At 43.3% G+C, this 11,080-nt stretch overlaps 1 pseudogene; it reads left to right on the top strand.

The window, feature by feature from the left end:
* The first annotated feature begins 3,080 nt into the window (after positions 1 to 3,080).
* The window catches only part of LOC112075779 (metal transporter CNNM2-like), a 40,022-nt pseudogene continuing 32,022 nt past the window's right edge, over positions 3,081 to 11,080 (top strand).

The raw sequence follows: 11,080 nt of genomic DNA, 5'->3' as shown, positions 1-11,080 counted from the left end.
TGATATCCAGTGGAACAACCACTTTACAATAGTGCATCTAACTCTTTTAAGGGGGGGGGGGGGTTAGAAGGATTACTTTATCCTATCCTAGGTATGTGTAGATGTGTACAGGGTGTACAGTATGTGTAGATGTGTACAGTATGTGTAGATGTGTACAGTGTATATAGATGTGTACAGTGGGTGTGGGTGTGTACAGTGTGTGTAGATGTGTGCAGTATGTGTAGATGTGTAGATGTGTACAGTATGTGTATATGTGTACAGTGTGTACAGTGTGTACAGTATGTGTAGATGTGTACAGTAGATGTGTACAGTATGTGTAGACGTGTACAATGTGTACAGTACGTGTAGATGTGTACATTATGTGTAGATGTGTACAGTGTGTACATTATGTGTAGATGTGTCTGTCTTTCTACTCTTGCCGGCTTGGATCATTCTCCCCTCATTGTATGTGTGTGCATGTGTGTGCGTGTGTGTGTTTGAGCATGCATGCCATGCCTCTTAAATGTTTTCTCCAGTGTGATGTGTGTCCCGGGAGTTCTTTTGTGCTTTTAGTTTCATCCTCCTCCGGCTCTAGAAGAGGTCCCGTGTGTACGACCGTCCCCACTCTGTCCAAGCCAGACAGCCCCAGCCAGATCCACACACACACACATTCTAACACATACATACCGCTGTGTCTTATAAGGGCCTGGACAGCCAGTCCCCACCTATCAGACCTGGGTTCAAATACTATTTGAAATCTTTGTGTTTGTTTTAGCCTGCCTGGGGTGCCAGTTGGATGGGACTTTTTCATTAGTTCCATTTCAACTGGCAAACTCAGTCAAGCCCAGCTAAAGTACTTGATTTTATTTCAAATAGTATTGGAACCCAGGTCTGCCAGAAACACACACTCTTTCCGAGGCTGTCTGCCAATCTGTAGAATCCACAGGGTCAAGAGGTCACCCTGCCTCCCCACCACTTCCCTAACTCCTAGCCCCTAAACCGGAGTGCACCACACTAATTATAGCAGCCGAGAAGCTATGAATAAGCAGTTTGTATTTGTCTTCAGCGTATTTATGGAAGACGCTAGTCGTTCTGTTAGATAACTGTCGTTCTGTGCTGTTTTTTTGCGTGGGAATTCTGGCTAAGTGGAAGCTATGTAGTCATCTATTGCGGGACAGTAACCATGTTTCCATCCACAGTGTTTATGCGAGTAAGGTCATGCCGTATAAAAATCACGATAGGTGTGACGGAAACATGAAGTGTCAGTACAATTTCATAAATGTCGACAGACAATTTGTTCGTTCGACTTTTGTAGGATCTTTTTGTGTTTGTGAAGTTGATGATGCAATGGAAATATTGACATAATAAATCATCATGTCAAAGTAAACTTGGAGTCATGTGATGATCTGCTACGTTGTACTACCGCTACGACATGAAAAAGCATTAGGAGTTTATAGATGAAATATGTTATGATGAACTTCATGGTGGTAAAGTGATGGACGGGGATGAGCTTGATACACATTTTCTATAAATATTGAGGGTTTTATTTGAATGCCGTTGACGTGGTGATCGATGCTTGGCTGCCAATTGTTACGGGGTTCAGGAAGCTGGGCATTTGCCGTTAGTTCCTACTTCACAGTAGAAACTAACTTAATGTCTTCTTGAACATTTCAACTTTGACGTGCCTTAATAATAAACTTGTATGTGATTTGTAAATATGAATAAAAATGTTAAATTACAAGCCTAGTTTAGCCAAGGAGAAAACACTGAGCTATATAGGAAAAAGGACAGGATCCTTCCTGGCTAGCCATGATTGGCTGAGATAATGCAGGGCTGGACATACCGAGAGATGAGTCCTGATTGGTCCGTCATGTCACAGGTTTCTGTCAATAACAGTATCGGAGCTTCCCTGGTCAGTTCATAGATAATCTTTGCTACTGCATATTTTTGGAAAGATACAGCTATGGACAACTGTAAACGTGTTGCTACAGCTCTCAACAACATTGCTGTCCTGAATTTAGCTAGTGCTATCAAAGCTCAGTGGGAGAACATTTAAGTAGAGAGACTACTTTCTGGAGGAATTTGAGCGTTTGAATTTAGAACGCGGTTGCATGAACTTCTAACTCGGCTGCATGGGATTTGTCGGATTATACAAATCAGATGGTTTAGTTGCATCCAATGTTTGGCATCCGCGATAAGCTAATGCAAGGAGCCGCTTGTGGATTTGACTGCTCTAACGCAGTTCCACCTCCGACACGGCCAAAACAAGCGCTATGCGGGTGTTGGCTAGTGTGGATTTGATAGAATCTAGTCCTTACTTACCGTAGATCTGTCGTGACACAACGGGATGCGTGAGATAACGAGCAGCAGTAGTTCCGGCGCTTGGATTTTTCATCACTGTTTTTTTGGACAAATCATGACTTCGCAGGTGTTAGCTTCTTTCGAGTTTTGGAAGGGGACATTTGGCCCATAAACTGGCCCGTAATTTGCTAAGAGAGAGGGAGAAAGGAGCCAAACAAGTGAAATGGTTGGTGGAAATGTAATGGTCTATTCTAAGCACTAAGGTTAAAAGAGTCTACGAACATTGTTTCTAGAGAAAAGTGATATATTCTTTATCTGGAAGTGTGACCATTTAGATTCAATGAAACTCTAATGTTCTATGACTGAGTGGAATTGAATTGCACTGAAATTATACTACCTGTCACTCAAACTCAAATTCTGTGGGGTGTAGCCAATTCAATAGAATTTTAACTTATGAGTTGAATGGGAGTCAATTCCACAGTTCTGAATTGAGTTGAATGGGAGTCAATTCCACAGTTCTGAATTGAGTTGAATGGGAGTCAATTCCACAGTACTGAATTTAGCCCCACCCTGCTAGACAGAGAGCTAAGCCATAGAAGTGTAGGGTTGCTGCAGTAATGCAGAAAGAGAGACAGAGAGGGAGAGGAGACCCCACAGAGGAACACGCTCACAGAGCATTATACAAGACCGTGGAGGGAAACATGAAAGAAAAAATGCCCTGCATTTAACAATCATTTAACAATCCCTTCTCTACTGTTTGCAAAAGTGCAGGAACCAGCAAGAGAAACAACGTCCTGGCAATGGAAAATGCCTCAGCTGACTCGCATGGGGATGTTCTCTGCGTCACGCTAGGGCCAAAGTCCGAGACCATCAACGTGGTACAGGAGAAAGCCACAGACCCCAATGCAGCTTACTTTGCAACCATGCTGGTCAATAAAAAGGCTGTCAAATTTCAGCTAGAAGTTGGTGCTAGTTGTAATGTTATCCCTGCAAACCTCTTAAAAGACTCTATACGTAGAGGCCTACAGTCAGCTGTCGGTGATGTAACACATGTACTCCGGCTACAAAAGGCTACAACACATGCTCATGAGACGCCAAGCCTCGATTTTCTTAACTAACAGCCTATTGGAGGAGAGATGCACGCTTGCTCTTGCTTGCTGAATGTGAAATGATCTACGTACTATAGCATTAAGAACGGGCGGGGAGTTGGAAAGGAGAAGCCTATATTTTCACCAATTAGCCTGGAGCTAGCCTATGCTAGGCCCATCTCCCGGCTAGCTGAAGAGGACCATCAGCCACTCCTTGGGCTACAATACCTATTTTGCCAATTGGCCTGGACCCTTTTACTAAACGGACACCTGCTGATCCATCACGACTGGTCTGCCGAAGTAACCGCATGAGAGGAATACAACAACAGACTTTTTCCGCCGCGACATCCCTCTAAGGCCCTTCTGCTAGCCCTGGCCCGCTAGCTGTCTGAATCGCCGTGTCTCCAGCCCGTCCAGCTACTCATTGGACCCTATGATCACTCGGCTACGCATGCCTCTCCCTAATGTCAATATGCCTTGTCCATTGCTGTTTTGGTTAGGGATTATTGTCTTATTTCACTGTAGAGCCTCCAGGCCTGCTCAATATGCCTCAGCTAACCCTCTTGTCCCACCCCCCACACATGCGGTGACTTCTCCTGGTTTAATTGATGTCTCTAGAGACAATACCTCTCTCATCGTCACTCAATGCCTAGGTTTACCTCAACTGTATTCACATCCTACCATACCTTTGTCTGTACATTATGCATTGAATCTATTCTACCGTGCCCAGAAACCTGATCCTTTTACTCTCTGTCCCGAACGTACTAGACGACCAGTTCTTATAGCCCTTAGCCATACCCTTATCCTACTCCTCCTCTGCTCCTCTGGTGATGTAGAGGTTAATCCAGGCCCTGCAGTGCCTAGCTCCACTCCCATTCCCCAGGTCCTKTAATTTGTTGACTTCTGTAACCGAAGGGAAGGGATTGTTAGGTGACCTAAACTGGGACATGCTTAACACCCCGGCCATCCTACAATCTAAGCTTGATGCCCTCAATCTCACACAAATTATCAATGAACCTACCAGGTACAACCCCAAATCCGTAAACACAGGTACCCTCATAGATATCATCCTAACCAAGCTGCCCTCCAAATACACCTCTGCTGTCTTCAACCAGGTTCTCAGCGATCACTGCCTCATTGCTTGCATCCGTAATGGGTCTGCGGTCAAACGACCACCCCTCATCATTGTCAAACACTCCCTAAAACACTTCAGCGAGCAGGCCTTTCTAATCGACCTGGCCCGGGTATCCTGGAAGGATATTGATCTCATTCCATCAGTAGAAGATGCCTGGTTATTCTTTAAAAGTGCTTTCCTCACAATCTTAAATAAGCATGACCCATTCAAAAAAAATTGAGCCAGGAACAGATATAGCCCGTGGTTCACTCCAGACCTGACTGCACTTGACCAGCACAAAAACATCCTGTGGCTTACGGCATTAGCATCAAATAGCCCCCGCGATATGCAACTTTTCAGGGAAGTTAGGAACCAATATACACAGGCAGTTAGGAAAGCAAAGGCTAGCTTTTTCAAACAGAATTTTGTATCCTGCAGCACATATTCCAAAAAGTTTTGGGACACTGTAAAGTCCACTGAGAATAAGAGCACCTCCTCCCAGCTGCCCACTGCACTGAGGCTATGAAACACTGTCACCACCAATAACTCCAAAATAATTGAGAATTTTAATAAGCATTTTTCTATGGCTGGCCATGCTTTCCTTCTGGCTACCCCTACCCCGGTCAACAGCCCTGCACCCCCCACAGCAACTTTCCCAAGCCTCCCCCATTTCTCCTTCACCCAAATCCAGATAGCTGATGTTCTGAAAGAGCTGCAAAATCTGGACCCCTACAAATCAGCAGGGCTAGACAATCTGGACCCTGTCTTTCTAAAATTATCTGCCGAAATTGTTGCAAACCCTATTACTAGCCTATTCAACCTCTCTTTCGTATCTTCTGAGATCCCCAAAGATTGGAAAGCAGCTGCGGTCATCCCCCTCTTCAAAGGGGGAGACACTCTAGACCCAAACTGCTACAGACCTATATCTATCCAACCCTGCCTTTCTAAGGTCATCGAAAGCCAAGTTAACAAACAGATCACCGACCATTTTAAATCCCACCGTACCTTCTCCGCTATGCAATCTGGTTTCTGAGCTGGTCATGGGTGCACCTCAGCCACGCTCAAGGTCCTAAACGATATCATAATCGCCATCGATAAGAGACAATAATGTGCAGCTATATTCATCGACCTGGCCAAGGCTTTCGACTCTGTCATTCACCACATTCTTATCGGCAGACTCAACAGCCTTGGTTTCTCAAATTACTGCCTCGCCTGGTTCACCAACTACTTCTCAGACAGAGTTCAGTGTGTCAAATCGGAGGGCTGGTTGTCCGGACCTCTGTCAGCCTCTATTGGGTTGCCACAGGGTTCAATTCTCGGGCCGACTCTTTTCTCTGTATACATCAATGATGTCACTCTTGCTGCTGGTGATTCTCTGATCCACCTCTACGCAGACAACACCATTCTGTATACTTCTGGCCCTTCTTTGGACACTGTGTTAACTAACCTCCAGACGAGCTTCAATGCCATACATCTCTCCTTCCGTGGCCTCCAACTGCTCTTAAATGCAAGTAAAACTAAATGCTTCAACCGATCACTGCCCGCACCTGCCCGCCCGTACAGCAGCACTACTCTGGACGGTTCTGACTTAGAATATGTGGACAACTACAAATACCTAGGTGTCTGGTTAGACTGTAAACTCTCCTTCCAGACTCACATTAAGCATCTCCAATCTAAAATTAAATCTAGAATCGGCTTCCTATTTCGCTACAAAGCATCCTTCACTCATGCTGCCAAACATACCCTCGTAAAACTGACTATCCTGACGATCCTTGACTTTGGCGATGTCATTTACAAAATAGCCTCCAACACCAACACCATACTCATCTAATTGGATTCAGTCTATCACAGTGCCATCTGTTTTGTCACCAAAGCCCCATATAKTACCACGACTGCGACCTGTATGCTTTTGTCCCCAAACCCACTGGCTCCAGGTCATCTATAAGTCTTTGCTAGGTAAAGTCCCGCCTTATCTCAGCTCACTGGTCACCATAGCAGCACCCACCCGTAGCACGCGCTCCAGCAGATTTATTTCACTGGTCACCCCCAAAGCAAATTTCTCCTTTGGCCACCTTTCCTTCCAGTTCTCTGCTGCCAATGACTGGAACGAATTGCAAAAATCACTGAAGCTGGAGACCCATATCTCCCTCACTAACTTTAAGCACCAGCTGTCAGAGCAGCTCACAGATCACTGCACCTGTACATAGCCCATCTGTAGACAGCCCATCTATCTACCTCGTCCCCATACTGTTTTTTATTTATTTTTTGCTCCTTTGCACCCCAGTATCTCTACTTGCACATTCATCTTTTGCACATCTATCACTCCAGTTCTGAATTGATGAATTAAGGTCACTGAGTAGTCAGGAACTCCCCTCACCTGGTTGTCTAGGTCTTAATTGATGAATTAAGGTCACTGAGTAGTCAGGAACTCCCCTCACCTGGTTGTCTAGGTCTTAATTGATGAAGTAAGGTCACTGAGTAGTCAGGAACTCCCCTCACCTGGTTGTCTAGGTCTTAATTGAATAGAAAAAACATAAACCAGCAGACACTAGTCCCTCCATGGAATGAGTTTGACACCCCTGTTCTAAACTGTTGATAATAGACGCAAACTGATCCAAATGGTTACATAATCAGGCCTAGGCTGTAGGCAGTTATTTTGGCATGAAACAAAACAGAACGTTTGAGCGGTTATTAGCCTACATCACTGCAGTTTACAGCCTATAGAACAATAACTGTGGACTCACTTCATAACAATAATACATTCCTCGTTGTGTGATAATTATCTTGTCTGAAAACGTAGGCCTAGGCCAAATCAATAGTGAAGCTCTGCGTACCCCTGGACCACAGAACTCAGCCTGGAGGAACGCACAGATATGACATTTCATAATCTCTTAACCTTTTTTCTTGCACCCTGACAGGTAAATATTTAGCCTATATCCCTAATATTTAGCTAATGAATGGCCTAATATCTAGCTAATATTTAGCTTAATTACTTGGGCTACACATCACTAGCCTCACCCTTCCAGCTGAGCGGCAGGTAGCCTAGCGGTGAAGAGCGTTGGGCCAATAACCGAAAGGTCGCTAGTTCTGAGCCATCTAGGTGAAAAATCTGTCGCTTAAATGCTTCAACCTAATTGCTCCTGTATGTCGCTCTGGATAAGAGCGTCGGATAAATAACTAAAACGTTCCTTTGCGCTATAGGCTACAAAAACTAAAGGACATTCATATTTTATCTTTTTTTTTTTTTACAAAGCCTAAAAGCCTATTCGGGGAAAGAAGCCTGCTTGCTTTTACTAATTGCTGAATGTAAAACAGGCCTACAGCATAGACAATCCATTTCGTGGAGAGTTGAGGGGAGAAAGTGTGTTGATGTGATCACTTTGGGCTGATTATGATAACGTTGTTGCACGGATGCATTTTAAACGGTTGCACTGGACAGACGGAGAGATGAGCAGAGTGAAAGAGAAGACGCAAAGGGGTTGACAACCATTAGAAAAATGGAAATCACTTGCAAACCACTTGAGCAACGAGGCACTGACATGCTGTAGAAGATGTGCAGGCTAAATGTTGTTTGTTGTTGAATCGCTACATTTAAATAGGAGTTACTATATTCTTTTTCATTCGGCCTACGTGTACATTGAAGTGTTATTTGCAGTTGTCACTATGACAATGAACTCACCCTGAAAAGATGGTTTTGTGTTAGCACCTTATTAATAGGCCTACAGCGTGCAGTATGATGCTTTGATCAGTTGATTGACAGGTGTAAGACCGTAGGACGATAAGATTTCCTCTGGTGTGGATGCTCACCCACATTTTTATAGTTATGTAGCCTATAGTTTATCAGTATAGATATTGGCTTGGTGGATGGCCCTTAACTCTGACAACACAACTGACGTAATTATCACAACACAACTACCAGTAGGTATAGCTAACGTTAGTGAACTTGAATTAAATAAATATCAATATGAAAATACATTTATACTTGTTTCCTTTACTTTTATGCTCTATAAATGAATTAACTCTGTCAAGTTTGCCACCGGCGTGCTGCAGTAGGGAAGTAAAGCGGAAGTGGAGTCCATCACTTCCTTTGTTTGGCTGTGCTCATAGAAACTTTTGACAGTTAGGTGGATACACTGTCATAACCTGCTTTATCACGTAAGGTTTTTGGTTGCATTGGAACAACACTAGCATTTATTGTCTAATTTACTGAAGTATTAAAGTACAGTAAAGTAAACGCTTGAAGGACATTGGAAGTTGATAAGAGCTTCTTGCTGAATGTCCTCTTTACTTCCAATGATTTTCATGAAAAGTGTGGAGACATCTTCAAGGGAAATATCAAATAGGATTTCCTCTTCATCCTAGTGGGGAAATATGTGTCTCTTTCTACCCTTACACCCAATCGAACTAGCTTAAACCTGGTATAAACACATACAACAGCATGAACATGTTTTTCTCTAATATATTTCATCGGTACCTAATGGAGCTGGAGGAGATGGCTGCCGTTTTACCGTTCCCCTAACCAGTTGTGCTATTGTGTGTGTTTCTTCGCGCTATTTGTAACTTATTTTGTACATAATGTTTCTGCCACTGTCTCTTATTACGGAAAGAGCTTCTAGATATCAGGACAGCGATAACTCACCTCATACTGGAAGAATACTTTTTTTTCTTTAACGAGTCGAACGCAAAGGATTTACTTCAGACACCCGACAAGGCCCTCATCCCCGTCATTCGCAGGAGAAAGAGGCGGAGATATCGGGGACGTAGGTCTGGGTGCCTTGTAAAGATCCGACGGCGAGTGGGTAATCTGCCTTTACCATCAATCCTATTAGCCAACGTACAATCACTGGATAATAAAATAGATGAACTACGAGCACGTATATTGTACCAACGGGACATTAAAAACTGTAGCGTCTTATGTTTTACCGAGTCGTGGCTGAACGGCGACATGAATAACATACAGCTGGCGGGTTTTACACTGTTTCGGCAGGATCGAACAGCGGCCTCTGTTAAGACAAGGGGTGGCGGTCTATGTATATTTGTAAACAACAGCTGGTGCACGAAATCTAAGGAAGTCTCAAGGTTTTGCTCGCCTGAGGTAGAGTATCTCATGATAAGCTGTAGACCACCCTATTTACCAAGAGAGTGTTCATCTATATTCTTCGTAGCTGTCTATTTACCACCACAAACCGATGCTGGCACTAAGACCGCACTCAATGAGCTGTATACGGCCATAAGCAAACCGCTCATCCAGAGGCCGGTGCTCCTAGTGGCCGGGGACTTTAATGCAGGGAAACTTAAATCCGTTTTACCTCATTTCTACCAGCATGTTAAATGTGCAACCAGAGGGAAAAAAACTCTAGACCACCTTTACTCCCCCCTCTTTTATGCTGTGCTACTCTCTGTTTATTATCCATGCATAGTCACTTTAACTCTACCTACATGTACATATTACCTCGACTAACCAGTGCTCCCACACATTGACTCAGTACTGGTACCCCCTGTATATAGCCTCGCTATTGTTATTTTACTGCTGCTCTTTAATTATTTGTTACTGTTATTTAAAAAAAAATATATATACTGTCAAATACATATGGAGGGGAGAGTATATGACCATGCATATACACTCCCCTCCATATATTTACTGGTGGTGGCTTGTAACTTATAGGGTCTTAGTTTAAGTCATAGGACTTATGGAGTTGGTCATTATAAAGCTTGACCCTAACTAAGCTAACCTGGTCCCAGATCTGTTTGTGCTGTATAGCACAATGGCCATAGCGGTTGGCAAGACGAGGTGACAACAACCTTTTCACCCTTGCCACTTAGGAACGTAGCCCTTTCCTGCAGTCAAATGACTAGTGACCTCATGGGTGGAACGCTATTCATATTCTTCATAATATAATCATTAATAAACATTACAAAACAAAAACTCTGAAAATCTGGTGTTTCTATGTCAAACAGTGTTGTTATATATCAGTCTTCTGTGATGTACATAAAGTGTAATATTGGGATGAAAACTCAAAATGTAATACACTTCAACTGTATGTCTGACATGGTACAGGTGTCTTCTGTTTTTAAACCCCTATTTTGCCCAATAGGAACTAAATTATGACTAATGTATTCTGTCATTTTGGAGTCACTTTTATTGTAAGTAAGAAAACAAGGTGTTTCTGAACATGATTACGGATAATCATGAATGAACCGTGAGTAATGATGAGTGAGATGGATTATCCCCTCCAAAATGCTAATCTCCCCTGTTATTGGTAATAGTGAGAGGTTTGCATGCAGGGTTTTTTCTGGATAAAAAATAGGCTTAGGTGGTGGGCATGGCAGGGGGCGTGGCAGGGGGTGCGGTCAGCCCAACGGCACGGCTAAATTTCAGATACATTTTTTGTGGCCCCCATTGTCGGTGTAGAGAAGCGTTTGCTTTTTAAAGCAAATTTCCTGCAATTCTATGCATTCTGACATGGCTTAAGCTGTGGTCTTTTACTTAAACATAATAACAAAATCTATACTGCTAAATTCATTGTTTTGGGAATTTTTAATTCTTCCTGACTGTCTAGCTTTCATTCCTGGTGAATGTTAGTTCTCAAAGACTATA

The sequence above is a fragment of the Salvelinus sp. IW2-2015 genome, unplaced genomic scaffold (genome assembly GCF_002910315.2).
Source record: "Salvelinus sp. IW2-2015 unplaced genomic scaffold, ASM291031v2 Un_scaffold3385, whole genome shotgun sequence".
In the NCBI taxonomy this organism is placed as follows: domain Eukaryota; kingdom Metazoa; phylum Chordata; class Actinopteri; order Salmoniformes; family Salmonidae; genus Salvelinus; species Salvelinus sp. IW2-2015.
Note: the sequence above shows the minus strand (reverse complement) of the source record. Positions and strands in the feature narration are given on the sequence as shown.